General features: G+C 46.6%; 1 protein-coding gene across 4 annotated transcripts in view; it reads left to right on the forward strand.

The window, feature by feature from the left end:
• Nucleotides 1-2,210: 2,210 nt before the first annotated feature.
• Nucleotides 2,211-27,554, forward strand: part of CBFA2T3 (CBFA2/RUNX1 partner transcriptional co-repressor 3) — a 130,202-nt gene continuing 104,858 nt past the window's right edge. For all 4 annotated transcript variants that reach the window (XM_069085547.1, XM_069085549.1, XM_069085550.1 and 1 more), the window contains exon 1: nucleotides 2,211-3,769. The gene's annotated coding sequence lies outside the window, so the exon portion shown is untranslated. The remainder of the gene's footprint in view (nucleotides 3,770-27,554) is intronic.

Below are 27,554 nucleotides of genomic sequence, written 5' to 3' on the forward strand. Positions count from 1 at the left end.
GGGAGCTCCTTGAGGGAGCACCTCTTTCCCTTTCATTGTGTATCCACAGTGCATATCTATACTAATCTACTACAATACCTGGATCATAGTATTTAATAAGGGTTTGTTGATGACTGCCAGGGGGGAAAAGAAGAGGATCAGAGGAGGCTTTATGGGGGAAATGGTGCATGAGCTGAGGCCTGAAGGGTGTGCAAAGGCTGTGAAAGGCTGACATGAGGAGGGCATATCTTCCAGGCATGAGAAAAGAAGTCTGTGTGAATGCATTTTGCTCTCTAACTTTATAGGGGTGGGTGTTGTGAAGGTGTGTGGCATGAAGTCCCATCCAAATGCCAAATAGTGTCTGCCTGCCTTCCTAGGTCACTGGGATCACTGGAATAAGCAAGCTGCAGAGCTTTGCATATACCAGGTACTTAATAAATGTTTAAACGCAATTGAATAATGGATATGAAAGTGATTTGAAAGCTGCAAATGTTGTACAACTGTAAAGTACTATTATTATTGCTGCTGTGGTTCAGAATGGTCTCAGGGACCTGGGAAGCAGTCCCTAGAATGACTTTTCCCGGTGGATTATTGACAACCTCACTTAGGGCTCCCAGAGGTCACCATAATTCACCTAGGGCAGCAGGGACCGGATTCAGAGCTAATGGATGGACAAGGGTCTAGGGGACAGTCTCTGACCCTGAGAAGAGAGGAAGGAAGATGGCCTATTGTTTTATTTTCTGTAGTGGGGAATTGGGGATCGGGGCCCCTCGACTGCAGCTTTATGCCAAAGGATATGTAAATGAGTGACCTGCATCTCCTGTACCGGTTATTTTTTCATTTTAATTTTTGCATTATAGCTCTAAAACCCCAACCTCCCTCTGAGAAAGTGAGGGGGATGGGGGGGTGGGAGAAAAGGGGAGGGGAAAAGGAAGAGCTACTTCAGAGAAATGCAGAAATAAGGCTACATTCGAGCATCTGAGATGGTGCCCACAAAACACTTTTGAGTTCTTCAGGGAAAGGAACCGAGGCTATGGGGGGAGGGGAGACTTTAGAAAGGAGCAGGCAGGGCGGGAGGCATTGGGAAAAGAGAGAGCAGAAGTAAGGTACTTGGGAGACGGGGGCAGTGGCTTTGGGGGATTTCTGAACATTAAATGAATAACATGCAAATGGTATGCAAAGTAATATGCAAATAAGCGAAGGCCGGAGGGCCAAGCCGGGAAGAGAGGAATCCTGTATTTTTTTTCCTTTTTTTTTTTTCCTTTTTCACCATTAAAGCTCTGGACCAGCGACGCGACAGAGTATTTTGTCTGACATCTGTTGTGGGGGAAGCAGCCGGCGGAGCTCCGGCTGCTGCAGTGGGAGAGCGCCCTCTGCAGGCCGCGCTGCGCAGCGGCCGGGGGCGGCCGGTGAGGCTGTTAGGGACCTGGGAGCCTAGAGGAGGGAGCCAGGAGGAGACAGATAGACAGCGTGGGGAGCCAGCCAGGCTCCGAGGGGGTGGCTCAGAATAGGGGGTCCCACCGCATCTAGGAGAAGGCGAGGAGGGGGAGAAGGAGGAGAAGGAAGAGGAAGAGAAGGAGGAGGAGGAGGAAGAAGAAGAGAATAAACAAGAAAAAGAAGAGGGAGGGAGATGAGGAGGATGGGCGCCCGCCCTCCCCTCTCCTCCTGGACCTCAAACATTACCGAGAAATAAATCCCAGGAAACAGCCCCATAAAACTCCGAGGTGAATTTGCAAGACGGAGTTACACGGCCGCTCTAAGTGGGGTTCCCCCCACCCTGCTTCTGCCCAAGCTGCCAAGCCAGTCCCCCTCCAAATCCACCCAGGAAAGGCGCAAACAGAAGCCCACGAGGCGAGCGCCCACTAGCCAGAACCCGTCCCCTCCCTCTCTTCCTCCTCCAATCCTTTCGAAAGAAGCCGGGGGAGCCGTGTCGGGGGACAGGGTTGCAAAGACGGATAGGCAGAAGGCCGCCGGGGCTGCTGGAGAGAGCAGAGGTGGGGAGGGCTGGCGAGGACACTGGGGAGGGAGGCTTCCCTAGGGCCAGCCGAGGACTGGCAGCTTCGGGAAGGAGAGGGGGAGCGAGCCACCGCCAAACCTCCCCCCTCCCGGAGAGCCCAAGGAGGAGGCGGGTGGGGGAGGCTCCCTACGCCCTCCCCCCGCCGCGCACACGCACTTACACACACTCACACACACACACGCGCTCCCGCGCGCACGCACGCACACACACACACACTCACAGCAGTCTACTGCCGACTGCCAGCTGCGATCTCCTTCCCTCTCTCAGTCTTCTGGTCTCCCCGAGCCTCTCCGAAGGCTGGGGCCAGGCGCGCACGCTTCTGCCCGGGAGCCCTGCGGAGAGGCCGGCCTCAGAGCCTCGGGGCCGGCCCGGGAGTGTAGCACTCGCCCGGCGCTGCGGCCGAGGTTCAAGGTACCCCAGCGCTAAAGGGGGCAGCTCCGGGCTCCTGGGCAGCCGAGTCCCCGGAGCAGGGGGAGCCTGCGGGGCCCGACAGCGCCCGGGGCGCTCCGAAGTTGCAGGGACACGCACCAGATGGCCGTAGCAAGAGGAACCGGAGGGGAGCGGTGGTGGCGACAGCGGCAGCAGCAGAGGCGGCGGCGGCGGCAGCAGCAGCCCTAGGAAGCTCCAGCTCCCCATGCGCTGAGCTGGACACCGCCGAACAGGCGCCAGCAGAGCGCACCGCCCGGGGCAGCTAAGCAGAGCGCTCGGAGCGCTCGGGACTCCCCTTGCACTCCGACCCGGGCTCGGGACCGAAGCCGCAGTCTCCCTCCCCTCCTCGCTCCAGGACCCGAGCCGACCCTCTGCTGCCTGCCCGGGCAGGCCGCCTCCCCACCCCGCTTGCTGCCCAGAGGACTGTTCAGGGGCGCCGGCGCGGGGTCGGGGAGGGGACGTTCTTTCTGTCCATGGCTCGGAAGGCCCCCCGAGCTTGACCCGGGGCGCCCAGCCGCCCGCAGCTAAGGGAGAGCCGGTGCGCCCCGGGGAGGAGCCTGAGGGCAGGAGAAGGAAGGACCTAGATGGGTGAAGCGAGCGAGGCAGGTGGAGCAGCAACCGCGGCGCTGAGGGGAAGGCGGAGGCAGAGAGAGCGGGGCGGGCGCCGCAAGTTCCCGTGAGAGGCAGATTCACAGACAGACAAACCCACACACCGACGGAGAGACACCCAGATACCAAAGAGCCGGGCAGCTCGAAGCGGCTGGTTTTGCAAAGCGCGCCCCGCCACAGCTTCGCTTGCCTGCCCAGCACGGGGTAGGGGCTAACGATCGATTTTATTAGAAAATCTTTTGTATACACTTTTTTCCCCTTAGAAAGGGGAAGGGCGCGCATTTGTTGGAGGACCCCAAGACAGGGCTGGCCGGAGCGGGTGGGGATCCTGCAGGAAGGAGCCGGCCTGCCCACCCGAGTCCTTCGCCTGGGGAGCTGGACAGACCGAGCTGGGCTGGGCCGGGCTGGGCCCGGCCGGGAGGAGCGCGAAGGGGCCGGGCCACCGGAGTATGGGACGGGCAGCGGCGTCTGCTCTCCGAACCTCGGACCTGCGGTTTTCCAGAACCTGAAGTTTCCCAGGGTGGTGAGGGGAAAAGACTGGAGATTTCAGCACTCTCCCCACCTCCACCTGCTCCCGCTCCCTGAAGGTTAAGCCCCCTTCCTTTTTTGTGTGTGTTTTTTGTTTTTGTTCACGACAACTGCAAATAAGTTAAGGAAAAAAGAAAAAAAAAGCCCCTTCTGGATTCCTGGTTGTGATTGTGAAGTTACCTCGCATCTCCGCCCGACCTCAGGACAGTAAGTCATCATCTTCCCCACTCCCCATCTCCAGGCTTTGCCTTCCTGCATCCCCACCGGGAAAACAGGGGCTGGCAGGGCTGCCCTCCGGCCATATTGCGCCCCCCCCCCCAGCCCCTTCAGATGCCATTGCTGAGGATGGAGGGTGGGGAGGTTGGCAGCCTTACCAACTAGATTTCCCTTCTCCACCACCTCCCCCAGCCTGAGAGTTTGTAAACTTTTTGTTTCCCTGGCAATGTGTGGGGACATCGCTTGTTTCCCCCTCTCCTCAAAGAGGTGTGAGGCGGCCTGGCTGAGCTGGGGCTGCCGATTACCCAAAGGTTGTCAGGAGAGGGCTGCTTGCCTTCAAACTTCGGCTGGCAAAAACCTTTACGGGGGGGGGGGGGTACCATGGGAAAGGGAGGTGCTGGAGGGGACGATGGGAAGGATGCTTGTGCTGCCTAACAAAGATGCACCCTTCCCCTCACCCTACATTTGGGAGGCCGTGGAGCAGTACAGTGGGCAGAGAAAGGAGCTGGGCTGCAGAGTGCTGGGTGAAGGAGCTAGCCATTTTAGCCCTGACCCTTCTCTGATTTTAGGCCGTTGCACCACTGACACTGGGAGCTTCAAGTAAGACTTCCCCTAGGCAAGATGAGGAAATAATTCCCACTGACTGTCGAAGTGGAGGCCCAGGCCTGGGCCTGACCCTGCAGCATTCTGAAGGGTACTGGACAGCAAGTAGCTTTAAAAGAGCCCATGAGAGGCTCCTAGCCCTCATAGGTGGGTGGGTTGTTACCTTCTGGTGACTCAGTTTAGGTGCTACTGCAGGTTTGGAGGGAGCATCACCAGCATCACTGAGCTGATGATTTTACTTTGGTAGACCTCTATTTGTGGAGGGCTCAGGCTCAGGATTGGGGGTTGTGGGAGCCATGTTGAGGGAAGGCTGAGCAGACTTGGGACAGATGGTTGGGAATCCAGCCCCAGACAGCCCTTCACAGAGCAGAAGGCATAGGGAAGGCTGGTGGCTGGTCGGGCGGTCTCTGAGCACACAGGGGCTTAAATGTAAGTATAGGCTTTCTCAAATAGAGATGACACCCCCAAACTCAAGTCTCCACCTGTCAGACTGAAAGGAGGGAATAGAGGGAAGACTTCTGATGTCAGATGATCAGGATTCAGTTGAGCACAAGAAATTTTTTAAAATGGAGGTTTTCTTTTGGAAATTATGTGTTGTTTGGAAGGGGAACAGCAGAGAGAAGGACATCCAGACTGAATAACTGACCTAAGGGCAGGCTCCACCACTCCACCCTATAGCCTTGCTGGTGTTAATCCAGGGGTGTGTTCCCTCCCCTGGACTTAGAAACAGGAGACTACAGATATGGCCAAGTCTCCTCAAGAACAGAGGCAGATGAAACTGGTCAGTCCCTGGGCATATGATTGGCACAAAGTTTAAATAGCTTATTATAATCTTGGCTAAAACTATGACCACAAAAGAGGTAGTTTGGTCTTTATTTTAAGAGAATGGAGTCCCCTAGATGCTTCAGATTGCAGTCAGTCTGTGGCATCCTTTTTAAGATGAGAAAAAGACCAGGAAGTGCCTGTCAACAGTTATCGGGCAACTTTTTGGAAAGATGACGCAGTGAAAGGCCACAAGAGGATGCAAAAGCTTTGGATCCACTCCATGATGTGTCATTTACCACTCCCCACCCCCTTCCTCCAGCCCTTCCTTCCCCTTCCATGGTGGAGACGGGAATAACTCTGTTTGGTCCAATAAAATATCAAAGCTGGCTGCCTAAGAAAAGCTATTTGCAGTAAGAGTTTTGTTCTGGGCCGTCACTGAAACCATGTCTAAACTACATTATTTTGAGCTGGACGACTGAAAAGTTGCCACTCCATTACACCCAATAAATTTAAAATGAAGGGAAAAATAAATTCTTAGAGTAATACCTAGGCTAGTAACAGATGTGCAAAGTCTGAGCAGACAGAGGGAGAGAAAGATGGTGACAGACAGCAATAGGGAGGGAGAGGATATGACATTAGAACCAATTTACTGGAGAAATCAATCTCTCGTGGGATGTTCCTTCATCTATCATGTGATGAAAAAAAAAAAAGAAAGGAAGGAAGATTATGTGAGTTACCTAGAGCTTCCGAGTGTGGTCATATTACAAGAGAAGCCCAGCCATGTCAGGCAGCAGCAGCGGCAGCAGCAGCCCGAGAGGGTGACCAGTTGGATTCTGTGCAGATGGTGGGAGAGCCAGCCAGGCAGGTGGGACTGAGGAAGACAGCCTAGGGCTGCCTCCCTGGAGCACAGCCCCCTCGAACATCTTACTCAGCTCCTGAGTTATTTGCATAATTGGGTTACCACCTCCAGGAAATATCTTTCATTTGGCTTCACATATTTTCATTTCTGCATGACTGGAAGAAATTCACTTTCCTTCCTACGCGACGGATGGGAGCTGGAGCCGTTGCTGCCAGCCTTGGTCACCTACCCTTCTTCCTATCTTTGGCCAACCTTTTGGAGAGAGGCAGCCGAGGCTGGGCAGCCAACCTTCCAGGCCTTGGGCTTCCTCCTTGGCTGGGCAGCCAACCTTCCAGGGCTTGGGCTTCCTCCTTGGCTGGGCAGCCAACCTTCCAGGCCTTGGGCTTCCTCCTTGGCAGAAGGAAGAAAACAAGGAGACAATTCTTTGTTTTCATCTAGAGAACTGCATGCCCATTACCTGGCACATAGTACCCATCTAATAAATGTTAACAGCTCCCTAGTACTTTGCTCTTGTCCAGGGACCTTACCATCCTATAAGGAGACAGCATGCTGTAATTCTGATTTCAAATTGTGGCGCCAACTCTTACTAGCTTTAAGACTGTCCATAAATTAGCATTTCATCTGAGCCTTGTTTGAGATCTGTAAAATGGGAAGAATGATATTCTCACCACATACCTCACAAATTTACCATGAAGGAGGCGCTTTGGAAACCTCAAAGTCTAGTGGATTCTCCTTCACTAGAGCTCTTCCAGCCAAAGGTTTGGGGACAACTTGCTTGGAAGTGGCGTTGAGGAGGTTGTTGGTCAGGTGTGTCATAAACGAGAACTCTGGGGGGTCCCTCCTAACCTTGTGGCCCTGTGATAGAAATAAGAGTTGTTACTATTCTATTTTGCAACATCATAGAATGGTTAGAGCTATAAGGCATCTCAGAGCTCATTTGGGCCAACTATCATATTTTACAAAGAAGGAAACAAAACCCCTAGAGGATGGGAAAAACCCCTAGAGGAGGGAAAAAGCCCAAAACTTTTTTTGGTGAGGCAGTCGGGGTTAAGTGACTTGCCCAGGGTCACACAGCTATTAAGTGTCCAGTGTCTGAGGCTAGATTTGAACTCAGATCCTTCTGACTCCAGGGTCAGTGTTCTATCCATTTTAAAGCATTCTAAGCATCTTAAACTACTTAATGCTTATTACTACATGCTAAGCACTAAGGATTCAGATAGAAGGGCAAGGCAGCCCTTGTGCACAAGGAGCCCATATCCTCATAGAGGGAAATTTAGGAGGTTGCTACAGCAAGGCAAATGGCAAGGCCCTGTGGTCCTTACACCAAACATATGGCAATTCTTCTTTTTCAATGTCATTTCCATTGATCAGATTCTCACTGTTACTGATATGGAACCATTTGACAAGGCCAGGACTTTGGGGGTGGAAGCTTTCTTTTCCAGGTCTTCAGTAATTATGGTTCCTGGGGTTGCCAGGGCTGCAGCTCCTGGCTTATGGCTGCCTCATGCCTCTTTCTCAGGATGCCTTCCTCTTTCAGCCAGGATAGCTCATCTGCTCCAATCAGAACACAGAGTTGGGAAGTCATGAAACAAACCCTCCTTCTGGTCCTGGGATCATTACTGATTTGTTTTCTGTTTGGGAGTACTCATTTATTAAGCAATCAGTGAAACAAAAAGCATGTCTTCTGTACCTTCTATGGGACACACACACACACACCATGACAAAGACCCTTAAAGAAAGTGGGGAAGAGCAAATTTACCCAGATATGTAAGCTTTTATAGCTTCCAGGAAAAAAGACAACTCTAATGATGAAGAGTCTTGAGTCATTTAAGGGTCAGGTAAAGGACCTGGGGACTTTTAGGCTCAAAAAGAGAAGACTCAGCAAGGTGGGCCAGGGAATAGAATTTTGGACCTGTAATCGAGCAAACCTGGGTTCAAATCAGCCCTCAGACTTAGTAGCTGTGTGACCCTGAGCAAGACATTTAACTTTTGGCTGCCTCAGTTTCCTCGGCTATAAAATGAGAATGATAGCTCCTACCTCACAGAGTTCTCATTTGAGAGGATCAAATGAGATAACGTTTGGAAAAACATTTAGCACAGCTCCTGGCACATAGTAGGCCCTCTGGAAATACTTGTTCCTTTCCCTTCTTCCCCTTCTGGAGGGTGCTGTATCTAACTTTGAGTATTTGAGGAGTGATCATATGGAACAGAAAGGTTAGACTAGTTCTGGCTGGCCCCAAAGGGCAGAACCAAGAACAATGGGTAGGAATTACAAATGACCCAGTCAAACCTTGATATCAGGAAGAACTGTCTAACAGATAGAGCTATTCCACAGTAGGATGGGCTGCCTCCAGAAGCAGTGGGCTCTTCTACTTTGGAGGCCTTCGAGTAGAGGTTGCATGACCACTTTTCATGTATTGGATAGTGTAGTTAGGTTCTAGATCATTGTGTTAGTTGAATTAAACTCCTCTGGTCCTCCCCGCCTCCAGTGTGTTGCAAGAATGCATGAGATCATGTTAAGCAAAGCTCTTTGTACTATTTAGAAAATGACATGACACCATTTTGAGGGAATAGATATTATCACATTGCAGAGGGAAGTGTTATGACTGGTTAGTGCCCTTGATTGGTTAATGTCTCAAGTTCAAGAAAGAAAAAGTTGGATATATTCTCTCCTCTATGCCAGGTGGTATTTTTGGCCTCTGTCTTTGGTACCCCCAAAACCCAAAGGTGGGAGCATTGGGTGAATGTCTTCACTTAACCTTGGCTTCTCCTAGCTGATCCCTCCAAACCCCACTTCACCTCTAAGGCTGAAGACAACAAGACTTGTCCTCATCACAAATGTTTCTCCATGGATTAGAAAACCATGGAAAATCAGAGCTGGCAGGAACTTTCCAAATGTTCTATCAAGGGTGGGGAACCTGGGGCCTCAAGACCACATGTGGCCTTCTAAGTCCTTGGACATGGTCTTTTGACTAAGTCCAAGTTTTACAGAACAAATCCTTTTATTAAGGAATTTGTTCTATGAAGTTTAGATTCCATCAAAGGGCCATGCTTAAGGACCTAGAGGGCCACATGTGTCCTTGAGGTAGCAGGTTCCCCACTCCTGCTCTGTGTAGACTTAACTAGTATCATGTTGTGGGCATGGGTTCAGATCCTGACTCTGATACCTATTAGCTGTAAAAACCAGGGGTCAGTCAAGTTCAGAGCGAGCCTCAGTTTCCCTGTCTGCAAAATGAAAAATAATCATTCCTTCCCTATCTTCCTTACCTTCTACTTTGGAGACCTTCAAGCAGAGGTTGCATGACCACTTTTTATGTACTGGATAATGTAGTAGGGTTCTAGATCATTGTGTCAGTTGAATTAAATTCCCCTGGTCCTCCCTACCTCCAGCATGTTGCTATAAGGAAAGTGTTTTGTAAGCCTTAAAGCCTGGCCTTAGTCATTATTCAAGCCCTGTATTTTAGAGATGTGGAAACCCAGACTGGAGAGGGGGAGTAACAAGGTCACACAGAGAGTCGCCTTCAGAGCCTGAACCAGGGAACCCAGGTGTCCTGTTTTCTAGTTCAATGTTCTTTCCCCTACCTCAAGCAAGAGGATGTGTCATCAAACCTCTAGTCTACTTCATTCATATATCTGTGCTGCTTTGCCATTGGAAAGAGTGGAGGAAAGGAAATCTAACTGTTTACATTTTAAGTTGACACTTATTAAGCATCTACTATGTAGAAAAAGCTGTGCTAGGTTCTGGAGGAGAAGCAGAGTTTATAATCTGGTACGGATTGCAGAGGAAATGGGAAAGCTGGATTTTTGTGATGGAGAATTCTTTTATGAATAATTTGTAAAGAAATAATCAGATAAATCTTTTTCAAAACCAAATCAACAGAGTCAGGTGAAATAATAACTCAGAATAGAAGAATAGCACTGATCATAGCTGGTCCCTCTCTCGCTCCTTAAGGAAGCCTTAAGGCAGGTAACCAGTCAGCCCTCTCCCCACCCCCATTTCAGGGTTGCCACAAAGTTCCATTGTGTGGGGGCTGTGAAAGCATTTCTTGTGGACGTTCATATAGGACATTACATTTTTAAAGTACTGTGAATGTTGGAAATCATTGGGAAAAAATCAGGCTTTTTTCATAGAACCTATTTCTGTTCTCAAATTTGCCCTAGTGAAATGTTAAGCTGATGGGACCTGAAAGTGACACTGTCATTGTTGTCATTGAGTCGCATTCAACTCTCCATGACCCCATTTGAGTTTTTCTTGGCAAAGATACTGGAGTGGTTTTCCATTTCCTTCATTTTTCCAATAAGGAAACTGAGGCAAACAGGGTGAAGTGACTTGCCCAGGGTCACACAGCTAGTAAATGTCTGAGGCCAGATTTGAACTCAGAAAGAGGAGTCTTCTTGGTTCCCAGCCCACTGCTCTATCCATTGTGCCACCTGGATGGAGGGGGAGTGGGGAGAACTACCAGTGGGGGAGACAGGAAAGGTCTCCTGCAGCAGGTGGAATTTGAATTGAGTCTGGAAGGAAGCCAAGTGCAGCTGGATCTGAGAATGAGTAGAGGGGAATAAAGGGTTAAGAAGACTAGAAAGGTAAGAGGGAACTGCGTTATTAAGGGGTTTTGCTATAACCTTGCCTTCTGGAGGAATGGTTAAGAAAATACACCTTCAATTTATTTCTTGGCTAGAAATTCCTGGGGAAATGCTGTTGCTTGTCTTCAAGGATGTTCAAAAGGGAGCTTGGAAAATCTTCCCTTCAGTCAAGTTCAACTGTTTGTTGAGTGTGTGGTATCAGTCTCCCAGAGAACTGTGTTGGGCTTCAGGAGCCCTCCCTCTGGGGGGGAGAGGTCAAGGTGGTGATATGATACCTTCTCTGGGGTGGACCACAAGATGGGGGAGCCCCTGAGCCACCAGCCAATACTTGATAGTGAAAGCTGGTTTTAATATTGAATATGATTTGTTGTGCTGAATCCTGCTCATACAGTGAGTGCATGCTTAGAGAGGGTGGTTAATTAAATGCCAGTCCAGGTTCAAAACTCATTTTTTTTGTTTCAATAAACCCTTTTCAGTCAGTCAACAAACATTTGTCTTGTGTGCCTAGCATTGTTCTAGGTGCTAGGAGGATAAAAAATTGAGATAAGTCATAGCCCCTGCCCTCATGGAGTTTAGAGTCTAATTAGGAGAGTGAGACAAAGACTCCTTTTTCAAATGAAATTAATTTTTTTCCATGAATGAAAATTTACTTTTTTTCCCTTCCCTGGTGGGTGGTAGCATTGAAACCCTTGTAACAAACATGTATAATCAAGCAAAATAAATTCCCACCTGGGCCATGTCCAAAAAATACACCCAACGGGCAGAGTCCATCACCCCTCTGTAGGAAGTGGCTTGCTTGTTTCATCATTGGCTTTTGGAATCCTGTTTGGTTATTAGGGTGATTGGAGTTCCTAAGCCTTTCCAAGTCATTGAGATAAATCCTTCATCAGTTGTCAATGGAACCATATCAATACACAATCATGTTTAAGAGGGACCTACTACAGGGCTGCATGAGGTCACAGGAGGACAGCTGTCACCCTGGGAGAGATTACTGGGACAGCCTTGGGGAAGGACTGGAAGGGGTAGGTAGAATTTCAGCTAGGAAAGAGGAGAGGGACAACATATCATTTACATTGCCAAGCTGTCAGGTCAGTCAACTCATATCAACTAACGTTTATTGAGCTGTTACCATGTGCCAGTCACGGTGCAAAGCCCGAGCCAGTGAAATGATGCTGTGGTTGGAGCACTGAGCCAGGAGTCAGGAAGATCTACGTTCAAATCCAGCCTCAGACACTTACTGTCTATGTCACTTAACCTCTGTGTGCCTCAGTTTCCTCATCTATAAAATGGAATAATAAGCACCTACCTCACAGGGTTGTTATGAGGATCAAATGAAATAATAAATAAATAAAGCACTTAGCACAGTGCCTAGTACATAGGGAGTTCCCTATAAATATTAACTGTTATTATTATTGGGGATAAAAAAAGGCTCAAAGAAACTCCAAAATGACTCCCATTCCTACCTTCAAGGACCTCACAGTCTAACAGAAAAGGTAGAAGATAAGTGGTACAGTGGTGAGAGCACTAGATCTGGAGTCAGGAAGACCTGAGTTCAAATCCTGCCTTAGATACATAAGCCAATAATGTCTATGTGACCCAAGTCACAACCTCTGGTTGCCTCAATTGTCTCATCTGTAAAATGGAGATAATAGCAGCACCCTTCTCCTAGAAATGTTGTGAAGATTAAATAATATAATAATTGTAAAGCGCTTAGCTAGCATGCTGGGTGTTACATAAGTCCTAGTTATTATCATCATTATAACAAAGTACTTTGTAAATGCTTACAAAAATGACAGTCTCCCCGGTGAGACAGGTAAATATAATGTAAAGTGCATGCATAGGGAATTTGAAGAGCTGGGTTCTGGTTCTGACTCTGCCCATGTACTACCTTCGTGATTAACCTAGACAACCATTCATTTCCTCTTCCATAAAAGGTAAATAATATCACTCGTCCTACATTGGCTCTGAAGTCAGAGGGAGAACCTGGGTTCAAATCCCACTCCTGACCTTAACTGCCCTGGTGATCTTGGGCAAGACACTTCACCACCTGTGACTCGTTTTTCTGATCTGTAAAGTGAGGGAGGCATTCCTTTCCAGTCCTGACTAGATCTCTGATTAGGAGCCATATGGTCTGCAGAGAAGGGACTTTGGACCTCTAGTGGAAATGTGGCTTGGGTATGAAGCCTCAGTCTCCCCCTTCCGTAATCCTTAACCCTCATGTTAACTCTAAGATCTGGGGTTTTGGGGTCTTCCTTAACCAATAGGACAAAGCCATCGCTTTGTATGTCTTCAGCCAGAAACCTTGAGTTGAAGTAGCCCTGGTAACAACAGCCTTGGAGAAGCTTCAGTTCCCACAGCCCTGCCATTTGAAATGGAAACTTATTTTGCTTAAAATAATAAATAATTTGTTCATGGCTCCACTTCTGAATTCGCTGCTCTGGGAATGACTTGTCCCAAAGGAGAGGGGATGACTGAACCTTGGCCCCTAGACACACCAGCCTGGCTTGCAAGAAAAGGCTTTGGGGACTCTCCCTGTGTTTCCTGTAACATTAACACAGAAGTGAAGATTTCTGCTTTTGGGAATTTGTGGGATTTCATGGGGAGCCAGATGTCACTGAGAAAGAAAACAAGGATGACATTTCTTCCATAAGGAGGAAAATGATGCTTTGGTCCCTGCCTCCAGCCCTACAGACTGGACTCAGGAGGTTGGGACTGGTTCCCCATTATAAGCACATCTCTTAGACCCCAACAGGCTGGTTCAGATGGTTCTACCCAATCAGCAGGCTGCCTGGAAAAGTGGGCATGGAAGAAGGTGGGCACTGGAGCAGCAGAAAAGAAAGCCCCCATCGGGGAGGCCTTCACAGTCACTGTTAACCGTGAGTTCTGTGTCTTGGGCCAGATTAAGGCAGGGCAAAAGTAGCTTCTCTTTGACATGACTGGAAAGAGGAGGGAAATGGTAAATGTTCCCAGATACTGCCATGACTGAGGGTGGGAGCAATCAGAAGCCACCCTCAGGGCAAAGCCCAAACTCCCCAGCAATGAGTAAAGGCTATATGACTCATTTCAAAACACCTTGTGTAGGATGCATACATCCTTTGGCTTTGAAGAACTCAAAGCAAATTGATCGCACTGTTTTTTTCTTTTGTTCTGACCACATGCCAGAATATTCCCATTTCAAAGATGGAGAGAAACTGATACACCAGGAAATTAGGTGAACATTGGTGGCAAATGATCTGCTTGCAGACCCCGGGGCCCCAAGTCACAATTACTGCCTAGTAGGTATTAGAAGTTCATTGTCATTCAGTCTGACTCTATGTGACTCCATTGGGGTTTTCTTGACAAAGATACTGGAGTGGTTTGCCATTTCCTTCTCCTACTTCTGGTTTTACCTCAGTCTACCCCTTTAGAAGTCACATACAGTGATCCCCAGTGTTCTGTCTTTGTGCAGGACCTTTGATGCCCATTTTCATAGTATAGTAAGCCTCAAAAAGTATTTTCCTCAGAGTAACTAGATCAGGTAAGTAGTGAGCATATTTTTTCCATTTTACAGATGAGGACACTGAGGTTCTTATAGAAACCAGGACTCAACTCTGGGTCTCCTGCCTCCAAAATAAGAAGTCAGAAACCCCAGGTTCTGGTCTGTTGATTAGTCAGTCAACAAACACTAGGCTCCATAACTAGGTGTCAAAGTATATGATTACCAAACCCAGGAAGACTTGAATTCAAATCCTTACCTAGGATTCTGGGCAAGTCCCTTTACCTCTGTTTCTTCATCTACAAAATAGGGATAATAATACCCTTCTTCCAGAGTTAGGATTAAAATGAGATGATATTTTATAAAGCACTTTGTAAACCTTAAGCTATAGAAATGCTACCTGTTGTCATTAGCTCTTATTAAGGGCTCACTGTGTTGTCAGGCACTGTGTGAAGGACTGGGGATACCAAGAGAGGTGAAAACATGGTCCCTCTCTTGGAGAAGCAACCATTCTGAGTGACTGTGTATATATAAAATCTATACAGAGCAGATAGAAAGTGTGTCAGAGGGAAGGGGGGTAGGGCATGGACTAGACCACAAAAAGCCTCCTGCAGAAAGGGGGCAGTGAGTTTGAACTGATCACTGAAGAAATCCAGGGAAGCTAGGAGGCAGAGGTGAGGGGGTGGTGGGGCAGAGTATTCCAGACACAAGGGACAGCCAGGGCAAAGGCATGTGCAAATGGGGCGTTCAGTGTAAGGAAGATGGAGGCCAAGGGAACTGAATCATAGAGTTCATGGCAAGGGCTAAAGCGTGAGAAGACTAGAGAGGTAGGACAGGGTCGGGCTGTGAAGGATTTAAATGCCAAATGGAGGACTTTATATTTGATACTGGTGGTAATGAGGAGCCAGGGGAGTTTATTGAGAATTGGAGTAATGCGGTCCAACATGTGCTTTAGAAAAATCACTTAGGCAGCTGAATAAAGGATGGGTTGGAGTAGGGAGAGATATGAACTCTAGGACTAATATACTGTGGATGCCTGAATAAATCATTTCCTGGTGCCTCAGTCTATACCTGTAAAATGAAGAGATTGGACTACATAGCCCAGGTCTGACATTCTGCATTCTGCGTTCTTATTGGATCATAGAATTTAGAACTGTGGGAGTTATAGATTATCCAAAACCAACCCTTTAATTTTATAGATTAAGAAACTGAGAATTGGGGCGGCCAGTAGCACAGAGAGTAAGAGCACCAGCTCCAGTGTGGGGATGACCTGGGGATCTAATCCGGGCTCAGACACTTAGCACCCACTCAGAAACACCTGGCCATGTAACCTTGAGCAAGTTACTTAACCCCAATTGCTTAGGGGCGGCCAGGTGGCTCATTGAGTAAGAGCACCGGCTCCAGAGTCGGGATGACCTGGATCAAATCTGGGCTCAGATATTTAGCACCACACCCAGAAATAACTGGCCGTGTAACCTTGAGCAAGTTACTTAACCCCGATTGCTTAAAAAAAAAAAGAAACTGAGAACCAATTTATCTTGTATGTATCTTGTATGTAACAAGTTGTTCCTGCATCTTGTCTCCACCTTTAAATTGAGTTCCTTAAGAGCAGGCACTGTCTTTTGCCTTTTTATGTGTCACCAGCACTTACCACGGTGCCTGCCACATAGTATATACATTTAATAAATATTTGCTGGCTAACTGGTCCCAAAAGGTGAACCAACTTGCCCAAGGTCACACAGAGTAATATAATTCAAACCCATGTCAGTAACTTTTGTTGACTGGCTCCCTTTTATTTGATATAGTCCTAGTTAATATCCTTGGATGAATCAAGACTCCTTTGCTATGTGAAATTGTCAGAAGTTCTCATTTCTGAGGCAACGCCTCCCCTACCCTTACAGAGTTACAGATAGTCATCCTACAAAAAAGTATCTTTTCAACGATACACCAAGCTTTGATTCTGAACATTTAGGAGCTTTGGAAATCCCATGATACTTTCTTCAAGGCACATGAATAAACACCAGCCCTCACTTAATTACATGCCCCTCATGGCTTCCATTGGGATTCTCCTCCATTCCAGCCTACATTGGACATGTTGACTGTCCAGCCTCATTAGGGTAGTGGCCATCTGGGCTCTGTACTTTTCACTGCTTTTGGTGGACTATCCTGTAGATGAGCTTTGAAAGCCTCAATTCTAGTCAATTAAACAGACATTTATTAAGTACCTACTATGTGTAATGCTCAGTGCTAGGTGCTAGAATTACAAAGACAAAAACCCAATCAATTCTTGGTTTTGTGGTACTTACTTTTTCTCCTGGGTGGGTGGGGAGGGAGGGGATACAACATGGAAACAGGTAAATAAATACAAAGGAGAGAGAGAGACAGAGAGAGAGAGAGAGAGAGAGAGACAGAGAGAGAGAGAGAGAGAGAGAGAGAGAGAGAGAGAGAGAGAGAGACAGAGAGAGAGAGAGAGACAGAGACAGAGAGAGAAACAGAGAGACAGAGACAGAGAGACAGAAAGATAGATAGATGATAGATAGATAGAGCGAAAAAGGGACAGAGAGAGACAGAGAGACAGAGACAGACAGACAGAGAACACAAACATAGAGACTTCACCCGAGCTGCTCTTTGAAGGAAATGAGCTATTCTATAAGGCAGAAGCACAGAAGGAAAACATTCCACGTGCAAAGGCCCAAAGATCAGAGGTGACATGTTGTGGACAGGGAAGAGATAACAGTCCAGTTTGCCTGGAATGGAATGAGCATGAAGTGGAATAGTGTGGAACCAGACTGTAGAAGGCTTTAAATGCCAGGCTGATGAGTGTGTATCTTTTTTTTTTTAATCTCAGAAGCAATAAGCTATCATTGACATCTTTAAGTTGTTGGTTTTAATTGATAAAACTGATATGCAGAACTGACAACATCACTTACCCCAACAGCTCATCAGCTGTGTGGAGGATGGGTTGGAGAAGGGAAATATGGGAAGTAGGGAGATCAGTTAGGAGGTGATTACAATGATCCAGGTGAGGAGAAATGGGAGCCCAAAGTAGGACAGAGGATGTGGAAGTGGCAAGAAGGGGATCAGTGCAATAGGTGATGTGAATATGACTTGGCAGCTGATTAGATATGGGGATTGAGAGAGTGAGAGCTGTAAGAATGACGCTGAGGTTGAACTGCAGTGGTGCCATCAACAGAAATGGGGGATGGGTTTGGGGCAAATGGAAGCTCCATCTTTGACATGTTGAGTTGGAGACATCCAGCAGGCAGGGGGCAGTTGGCCGCTGGAGCTCAGGCGAGTGATTAGGGCTACACATAGAGATTTGGGGATCCTGTGTAGAAGACATAAAAGTCAATGGAACCAATGACTGTGATTTAATTGGAGCTGAGGGGTTGGTTGGCAATTATCCTTCACTCCATCCACTTCATCACTTAGTTTCTTATTATGTGTGAAGTTCACAATACTTGCGCCTCAACAAGTCAGTTAAGTAGGCTGTGTAAGTATTATCATTCCCATTTTACAGATGAGGTAAGTGAGGCAGTGACCACTGGAGAATATAGTAGGGAAAAGTGCTGGTTTTGGAATCAGGAGACCTGGGTTTGAGTCAAGTCAGTAAGTATTTGTTAAGCATGTAATGTGTTCCAGGCACTGTACTACGTGCTGGAGTCCTGGCAACATGTAATTCTGAGCAAACCCACTTAAGCTCTTAGAGCCTCAGTTTCCTCATCTGCAAAATGAGGATGATTTATGATGATCTTTACTATTTAACCTCACTGGGTTAGTTTGAAGGAGGGCACCAGATAAGTGAGTCATTCTTAGCAGGTCCCAGAGCCCAGAATTTGGAGTCAAAGGATGTGGATTTGAAACCTCTTGGGCAAAGCTCTCCACAGCTTGGGGTATTTGTCTTCTCTCCTGTTAAATGGAGGATTTGGACTAGGTGAACTCCGAGGTCCCTTCCAGTTCTGTGGAGAAGCTAAATGGGGAAGATTTAGAAAGTGCCATCTCCCCTTTCTTCTACATCTGCGTCTTCATAAACCAGTCCTGATCCCCTGCCAAAAAGTTAAGGGGTAACATATGTTGAGCACAAGCTCCCACTCTGCCCTGCTGCCTGAGCCCTCTTCCTTTCCAACTGCAGTGTGGAAGGAACAAAAATCTAGATATATGTTTGGTCAAGACTCACAGGCAAGCGGCGGTGATTTCCACAGAATGTTGTAGAGTGGGGATGTCTGTGGAAAAGGAGACTAGGCATCTGAGAAGCCTCAGACCCATCGAGTCCTTCCTTAAGAGCAGACAGAGCCATCTGGGTACTAATAAGAACAAATAATTGCTTTGTTGTTATTGTTATACAGTCGTGTCTGACTCTCTGTGATGCATTTGGGGTTTTCTTAGCAGAGATACTGGAGTGGTTTGCTATTTCCTTCTCCAGCCCATTTTATGGATGAGGAAACTAAGGCAAAGAGGGTGAAGTGACTTGCCCAGGGTCACACAGCTAGTAAGTGTCTGAGGCCAGATTTGAACTCAGGAAGATGAGTCTTCCTGGTTCTAGGCCTGGTGCTCTGTGCACTATGGCACCCCCCTAGCTGCCCACAAATAATCCATAGCATCTAGAGTACAATTTCGCATCCCTGAAAAGTGACCATCTGGTCTTGATTTGAAACCTCTCCATCAGAGAAGAACCTGAAGTGGGCCGCTCCACTTTGGGGTCATTCTTACTGTTAAAAACCTAAATTTACCTCTTTAGCAACTTCCACTCACAGCCCCTAATTCTTCCCTCTGGGACCAGGCAGAACCAGTTTGTTTTATCATTACTGGCCATTAAGGAGGTAACTTGCCACATAGAGAAAAAAAGTACTAATATTCTTCCCACCCTCCTTCCCAGTTAAGTTGGTTGTTTGGTGTGCCTGTCTTTCATTCTAGGGCCTTTCTAATGCTTGAAGGGGGACATAAAATGTTGGTTAACCCACTCACTCCCACTCAAGGGACAGTCCTGTGAAGGGACAGAGGAGGACAGCCCTTCACTGATTCACTCCTGAATAGAAAGGCCTTTGAGAGCAGTTCTCCAAACAAGCCATTCCCCTCAGGGATCCCTTAAAATTTGACTCAGCCACGACTTGTCGGTGCTGACTTTTAGTTTGCTGGGGTCCAAAGCTTCATGCCTGTGGCATGGGGTTGATAGATATACTGATGTGGTAAATAACTTATAACAAGGCCTTCACATATGCCTGGGGCTCCCTCCATGTCAGGGAGAGGCCCAAGGCAAGCTTCCCGAAGCTCCTATTTAAGTAACAGAATTTCTCAAGAGAATTACACATTCACATGCTGTCTCCCGCTTCCAGCCCTTAAATATGGCGCTGAAGAACAAAGAAATATATTCTCTAGCCCTTCCTGATTCTCCCGGGTGCTGTCTCCTAGGGTACTTTGTTGAGATCAGTCCTTAGCTCTTCTCACCCCTACTTTGTAACATATTTATCGATGCATATGTAGAGCTCATAGGATTTAGAGTCCTGAACCATCTATGAACCATCATAGAGTCAAACCCTCCTGGTTTACAGTTACAGATCCAGTCCAAGAAACATTTATTAAATGCCTTCTCAAACAATAACATTTATATAGCATTTTAAGGTTTGCAAAACATTTTACAAATATTATTTCATTTGATCTTCACAACAGCCCTGGGAAGTAGGTGCTATGATTATCCCCATTTTAGAGATGAAGCAGAGGTTAAGTGACTTGTACAGGGTCACACAGCTAATAAGTGGCTGAGGCAGGATTTGGATTCACGTCTTCCTGCCTTCAGGTCCAGCCCTCTATCCACTGCACCACCTGGCTGCCTTGTGCAAGACCCTGGGAATACAAAGGAAAAAAAAAAGAAATAGTCCTTGCCTTCAGGGAGTTTACATTCTACTAGAGAAAAACTATATATGTGTGTCTGGATAGATGGATGGATAGATAGGTAGGTAGATGGATGGATGGATGGATGGATGAATAGATAAGCAAAGACAAGATCATTTGAGAAAAGAGAGAGAAAGACCTCATTTAGGAGGTGGTCCCTGAATTAAGTCTTGAAGAAAACCAGAAATTTCAATAAATGAATGAAAAGGCATTTAGTTATTTCTTACTGTATACCAACCATACAAAATAGTTCCTGCTCTCAAGGAGTTTATTTTCTAATGGAGGAAACAACACATATAGGAGAATGGTGTCTAGAGTGAGATATAGTCTGGTTTGGAAAGTTCCTGGGATGGTGAGTGGGGCCATGGAGAAACAAGTTGACATATCCTTTCCAGGAGCAATGGAAAGATTGATCTGATTATGATTCATTTTGGAAGGGAGGGGGGAACAGGAGGAGCAGGTAAGGGCAGGGAGGATAAGGTAGGGGAGTGTGGGTAAGTGAGGTCTAACTGAAGCCTCTCCTAATATAATGGGTCACTTGAATCATAATAGCAGGTGGGAATACCAACTTAAAAGGGTTCAGTTGTACAGGTCAAGGTCTCTGGAAAGAGCAGTTGGTGAAATGATGGAGTACTCATGTGGAGTCTGACTGGGTGGGTCAAGTGAAGGCACTCACCAGTCCTGAGCCCGAGGTGAGGAGAAGTGCATTCCAGGCATGAGGAGCCAGGGACGGGACGGTCTGTGTGAGGAACACAGCTAAGCAGAGAGAAAACTGAGGCTCGAGGGTGGCTGGCCAAGGCTACAAAGGTAGCTCATAAAAGCACATTGGGCTTAATCTTATTACTCCACATTTAAGTGCCAGCCACAGTCTTGCTAATATTCTCAGGGATCAGAATATACCCTTTCAATCCCAGCCAAGGAAAATGTGGACTCCCCAAGCATTCATGGTTTGACTGAACAGAGCTATTGGCTCAAAGATCAAAGTCCAGTATCCAGGACTAAGAAGAAGGATGTAGAATCAGGAAGACCCAAGTTCAAATCTTGTCTCAGATACTTAGTAGCTACATGACTCTGGGCTGCTGTCCTTGGCCCTGGCCAGACCACGTGTAGAATATTAGGTCCCGTTCTTCCATTCTGGGCTCTACGTTTAAGGACATTGAGCTAGAAAGCTATTTAGGGTGGCAAAGAGTATCTGGATTGTGCCAAATGAGAATTCATGGAGGGAATTGGGGATGTTTAGCCTGAAGAAGAGAAAACTGAGGGTGGACAGAGAGGAGAGATAGCTATCTTTAGGGTTGATATGGGAAAGGGACATTATACTTGTTTTGCTTGGCTCCAGAACTAAGCCAAGAGGAGAAAATTGCAAAAATGCCAATTCAGGCTAGGTATAAGAAAGAACCACGTAATGGTCATTGTTCTCCCAAGCTAGAGTGAGCTACTTCTGGTGGTAGTTGCTAAGCCCTTCACTGGAGGGCTTCAGGAAGAGATGGGATGATCACTCGGGACAGATGTCATGTTCAGGTGGGGAATGACTTTGATGACCTCTGAACTTCCTTCCAAATTGTGTTATGCAAGAATGACAGGGCACCTAGGAGAGCAAGAAGAGACTTCGTTTCTTTGACAGAATTAGCAGCTTTGGTTTTCCAGAATCCAAAGGTTTCAGACTTCATTAGAGCTCTGTTATTGATCAATTGAAACCTCTCATTTCCAAATTCAGCCCTTCACTGAAAGGAGCAGAAAAGGTCTGTCCTTGGTACCCAGACACTTAGAAACTGAGACAACTCACTGTAGGTGTTCAGAGTTTAAAAAAAACAAAAAAAATGCTTGTTAATTGGATGTGTTTCCCACCTGCTCTATGAGGACAGAGACTTTCACCTTTATTTCTCTAGACCTTGGACGTCGCCTTGTACACAGCAGGTACTTTATGAATGTTTACCAACTTGAATTTCATGGATGCTTTGGGGAAACTGGAGAAAAAGAACACACCTATTCACTTTGTCCCTCAATTTCCTTTTTTTGTATAACCAGAATGAGACACTTTGCTAAATGCTCAGAGATCATTGTCTGAAAGGCAGTGTGCTTACCTATAAGCCATCATAAAGAACACATAAGTTCTCCGTTGATATCAATAGATCCCATTTGTCCAGCCCACACAGTTTAAAATGGCTTACTCACAGTAACCTTGTGAGATAGGTAGTGTAAGAATTACTAGGGCCATTTGTAGGTGGTTGAAAGGGGTTACTCATGTGCCCATAGTCTTGCTCATAAGAATACAAGGCAGATTTTGAAGCCATATCTCCTCATTCCAAGCCCAGCCCTGTTGCCACCAGACCAAGATGGCTCCTGGAATTGGCTTGTAACTGGTAGAACTGGGAAATGAAGCGACTTCTTCTGACTCCATCAATCTTTCCCATACTCCTCTCTGTTCCTCCATGATAAGTAGGCTGCTTTTTCAAATGCTGTTCACCTATATGTGTTTACACTGGTTGGTCACTGTTAATTAACTAAACAACTCTGTTCTCGTTCAGTTTTTAGAACCACTTATTGTGATTTCTACTGCTTTCTATCACATTTGAAGGCTTACAGTAATAATTATAGCTAGCATTCTTAAGTACTTTAGATAGCTTATCTCATTTGATCTCATAACAACCCTGGGAGGTAAATGCTGTTATTATAACCATTGAACAGATGAAGACAATGAGCCTAGAAGAGGTTAAGTGTGTTGCCCAGAGTCACATAGCTACTAAGTATCTGAGACAAGATTTGAACTCGGGTCTTCTTGATTACATATCCTTCACTCCATCCACTTCTCCACTTAACTTCTTACTACATATAAAGTACACAATACTTGCCCCGAAACAATCCAGTGAAGTAGGCTGTGTAAGTATTATCATTCCCATTTTACAGATGAGGTAAGTGAGGCATTGATTAGAGAAATGGTTTGCCCTTAGGCACTTGTCTAATGTCTAATGGGTAGCTAGGTGGCTCAATGGATAAAGTGTCAGTCCTGGAGTCAGAAGGCACCTGAGTTCAAATCAGACCTTAGACACTTACTAGCTGTGTGACCCTGAGCAAGTGACTTACCCCTGTTTGCCTCAGTTTCCTCATCTGTCAATTGAGCTAGAGAAGGAAATGGTAACCTACTGCAGCATCCTTGACCAGAAAACCCCAAATGGGGTCACAAAGAGAGTCAGACATGACTGAACAGCAACAACAATATGTCTGGTCTCCATGAAATACATACCATATATAAAGCCTTGTGTTAAGTATGAAGGCTACAAAGGTGAAATTATACAGTTTCTAACCTCAAAGAATTTATAATCTGATTTTACAGCAGAAAGAACACTGGATTGAAGTTAAAGGAACTGGATTTGAATCCTAGCCCTGTCATTTACTACCCAAGTTCCCTTTGACAAATCACTTCCTGTCTCTGGACCTCAGTTTCCCCATCTGTAAAACGAAGGAGTTGGACTGGATAAATTCCCTTCCAACTCTAAATCCTATGATCTTCTTTATCCTTCTCCTCTTAATAATGATGAAGTAACCTTAAATGCTTTCTCATCAGCAAACCCAGATCCTTCCATTTGGGAATTTAGTATTTTGTTGTTTATTTGTTTCAGTCATGTCTGACTCTTCATGACCCCATCTGGCATTTTCTTGGCAGAGATAATGGAGTAGTTTGCCACTTCCTTCTCCCAGATTATTTTACAGATGAGGAAACAGAGACAAGTGACTTGCCCAGGGTCACACAGCTAGTAAGTGTCTGGGGTCAAATTTGAACTCAGGTCCTCCTGAATCCAGGCCCCATGTTCTAGCCACTGTACCATCTAACCTAGCTGGGTTAGACAGCATTCCAAACAAAGCATATGTCTCAATCCATGCCCCAAAGGAGTCTATACTTTCCAATGGACGATACTGAGGTGAATCACCTTGCAGAAAGATACATAAACACAGGTCATTTTGTTTTTCACAGAGATGTTTTTGAGCAAGACTAGGGGCTAAAAATTAATAAATATCTACAGTATGTACAAGTGTTAGTGTCTGTGGGTTTAAAAAAATTCTCCTGGGCATCTGCTCATAAAAAAATTGAAACCCATTATAAAGTGAGATTGATTTGGGCTTGGGGCCTAATTGGTTGGGAGAGAGAATTTGAGTGGCTTTTCTGATCCCTACCTCCCTCTTCCTTTGGATCTAGACTGGGGGCATAGAAGAAAAATGCGAGAATTCTTGACTAGAGCTCTTGTGGGAAGATGATGGCGGTATATTATCAATAATAACATCAACAAATCACGTTTCTGTAGCACTTCAAGATTTAAAAAGCATTTTCCTTGCATCAGTCCTGTGAAATAAACCATGCAAGAATGATTATTCCCATTTTGCAGATGGAAAGGCCAAGACTCAGAGAGGAATGAAATGATTTGCCCATATTTACATATTGGACATATGTGGAGGCCTAATCAATGGTGGAGGCCAGACTTTAGAACTGGCAAGGAATGTGGAGATCATCTAGCTCCAGGGTTCTTTGCCTAGGGTCTGTGAACTTTAAAAAAAAACCTTTTTTTTAAAGAAAAAATACAACAAAAAATAATAAACTTGGATAACTAATTTCAGCATAATTGATTTCCTTTATAATTGTTTGTATTTCATGCCTTTCTGAGAAGGGATATGTTGACTTGGGCAGACCACCCAAAGGGGCCTGTGGTTCCCAAGAAAGGTCTTAGTCTCTTTTTTTCATTTTTACGTGCTAGGAATGTACGGGTGTTCAGGAGGACCAGCACCTCTGGGGGGAGGGCTGCCCAGCCACCTCTGGTGCCACCTGTAGCTCCAAGAAGCTCAGAGGCCACACCCTGGTAAAACCATCTCAGCAGATGGGCTGAACCAGGTTGAGGGTAACCAGCAGGCTTCCAGTCTGTCAGTGAGTTAGGGGGATGTCTACCCCAAGCATGTGGACACTTCTCCCAGCAGAATGGGCAGATGAGAACAATTTCTTCCAACTTCCATAAAGGTGGCTGAGGCAGGAGTCGTGGTGGCCCCTGAAAGGGGAGCCACAGGCTTCCCCAGATGGCCGACGAGGTCCAGGGCACCGAACTCCCCAAGGCTGAAGTGACTTCCCCAAAGTCACATGGCTAACAGTAGAGCTGGTAATGATAACAGCTAACATTTATTTAGTACCACCTTGTGCCCAGGGCTTTGCCAACATTATCGCCTTTGGGTCTCGCAACAATTCTGTGTTAGTAGGTGCTATTAAATATCCCCATTTTACAACCAAAGGTTAAACGACTTGCCTGGGATCACACAGTTATTTAGTGTCTCAGGCTGAATTTGAACTCACATCTTCCTAACTCCAGGCCCAGCAGCAACATTCGCTGTGCCATTTCTGGCTTTCTGGTCTACGGTCCATTCTTTCATTCAACCAATATTTCTTCAGCATAGATAGTAGACTATTGGATTTTTCCTCATATCCTGATTGTGTTGTATTAGTAGGGGCCAGGCCTGCAGTGGTGAGGGATAAAGATGGAGAATATATTTACCCACTTTAGACTTGTTTCTTCTTCTTTAAAATGAGAGGATCTGGGTAGGTGCTCTCTGAGGTCCCTTTCAGATCTCAAGTCGTGAAGATCTGAGTTCAAATATGACCTCAGACACTTACTAGCTGTGTGACCCTGGGCAAGCCCCTTAACCCTGTTTACCTCAGTTTCCTCATCTGTAAAATGGGGATAATAATGAGACCTACCTCCCAGGGTTGCTGTGAAGATTAAATTAGATTGTGAATCTAAAGCACCCAGCACAGAGAACATGGTCACTGTGTCATTGTTGTTGTTAGTGTGAAGGACAGCATGAATGTTGGGAGATAGATAATTGCCCAAAAAGCAGCGTGCTTTTCCGTCTGCTGGTTTTCACCCTGCCGCTGGGCAGTTGGGTGGTTTATTTCCTTAGGAAGTCGCGTCTAAGCAGGAGAGCTCTGTATATTTGCTGCAGATCCAGGCTTTCGTTCCCTGACTGAACTTAGTGAAGGGAGTGTTGAGGGAGAAGGCAGAGGGGAAAGGGAACATCATTGCTAAGGAAGGTAGGGGCAGTGTGGATGTCAGGTAGCCCCCAACCCCCACACCAAAACATACGATGTAAAACAAAAACATCAGTCAAATATTTTTGAGGCTGCCTTATGGGACTGTGGTCAGAGTCACCAAACAGCCCAGAAAAAAACCTACTCTCCCTCTTGCCAGATGCTGGGGGAATACTTACAATCTTTCATGAATGGTAGCCGAGCTCCTTTAAATCACATCTGGCTGGCCTTGCCTAAGACCCTCCCCCTTCTTCTCCCTAGCCCTTCATCCACCCCCCCAATCCCCAAATGGCAGCTAAGAGACATTAGTCATTTTTTCTGTGCAGCCGAGAGAGACCTGCTCTTGACCACATCAAAGCTGGAGACCTGGGCCAACGGTCCAGCCCTCTACTTCCCCCAGATCCCAGCCAGGAGGCCCAGATCCACAGCTGGGAGGCCAGACCCACCCAGCTTGCCTCAGAGTTGGGTGAGCTGGAAGATCTGACCTGTTTGCTCCCTCACAGCTGGAACAACAGCAGGGAAACTCTCTGGGTCTTCCCTTCCAACACTTAGAATGATGTGGGGTGGAGGCAAGAGGGGGTGGAAAGTCAGCATTTCCAATATTATTATTTGGTTAGAGGGGAAAACAGGCCAAAAAAAAATTGCTGCCCAGTGCCAGCTGAAACCAACTGCAGAGGCCTTAGCATCTACAAATTGCCTTTCTTCTCACCAGGCCAGCCTTTCATTAAGCTGGCCCAGAGACCCAGGGCTAAAGCTAAACAAATAGGCCTCCAATTTCCTCCTAGATCCCAGGGAGGGTTAGACAGGCCTGAAGCAGCATCCTGGCTTTGGTTTATATATTTATTTTCAATTTTTCCCCCTTAGTCGGAAAACAATGTTGCAGTTAATTCTCAACATATGTTCCAGTAACATAATAGTCTCTAGTTTTCTCTGACCTCTCGTTGCAAGGGGGGTGGCAGTAAACAGACAGAAACCATGGCGATTACAACCCAAAGCCTGCCCTGCGGCAGCCTCAGGGTTTGAGATCACTGATCGGAAGGCGCCGATATATGGCAGCTCTGCCATGTGTCCTAACGGGCTCATCTTGTATCAATTTCATTGGTTTGGGGGGAAGGGGGACAGGAAGCAGAAGGAGAGGAGGCTGGAAACTGGAGATGTGAGATGGGCTTCCTTGCCTTTCTGACCTGAGTCTGTATCAGGGATCTTTCTCCTTGTCTTGGACCAATCCAAGAAGATAGGCCAATCAGGAACATTTCAGGACTTTTTGTAAGTATCAGTTATGACCCAAACCTGACTCTGAATCTCACCTCTCTTACTCATTACCTGTGTGACTCTGGTCAAGTTAGTTCCTTCCCCTAGGTCTTAGTTTCCTCCTCTGGGAAATGGGGGAAAGTTAGATGATTAGTAGGGTACCTTCCATTTCTAACATTGCATGAACTTACATAGGCACTCTCTCTCTCTCTCTCTCTCTCTCTCTCTCTCTCTCTCTCTCTCTGTCTCTCTCTCTCTCTGTCTCTCTCTCTCTCTCTCTCTCTGT

This window comes from Petaurus breviceps, unplaced genomic scaffold (assembly GCF_028583685.1).
Source record: "Petaurus breviceps papuanus isolate PSGF00001 unplaced genomic scaffold, PetGlider_PUasm1.0 176, whole genome shotgun sequence".
NCBI lineage: Eukaryota > Metazoa > Chordata > Mammalia > Diprotodontia > Petauridae > Petaurus > Petaurus breviceps.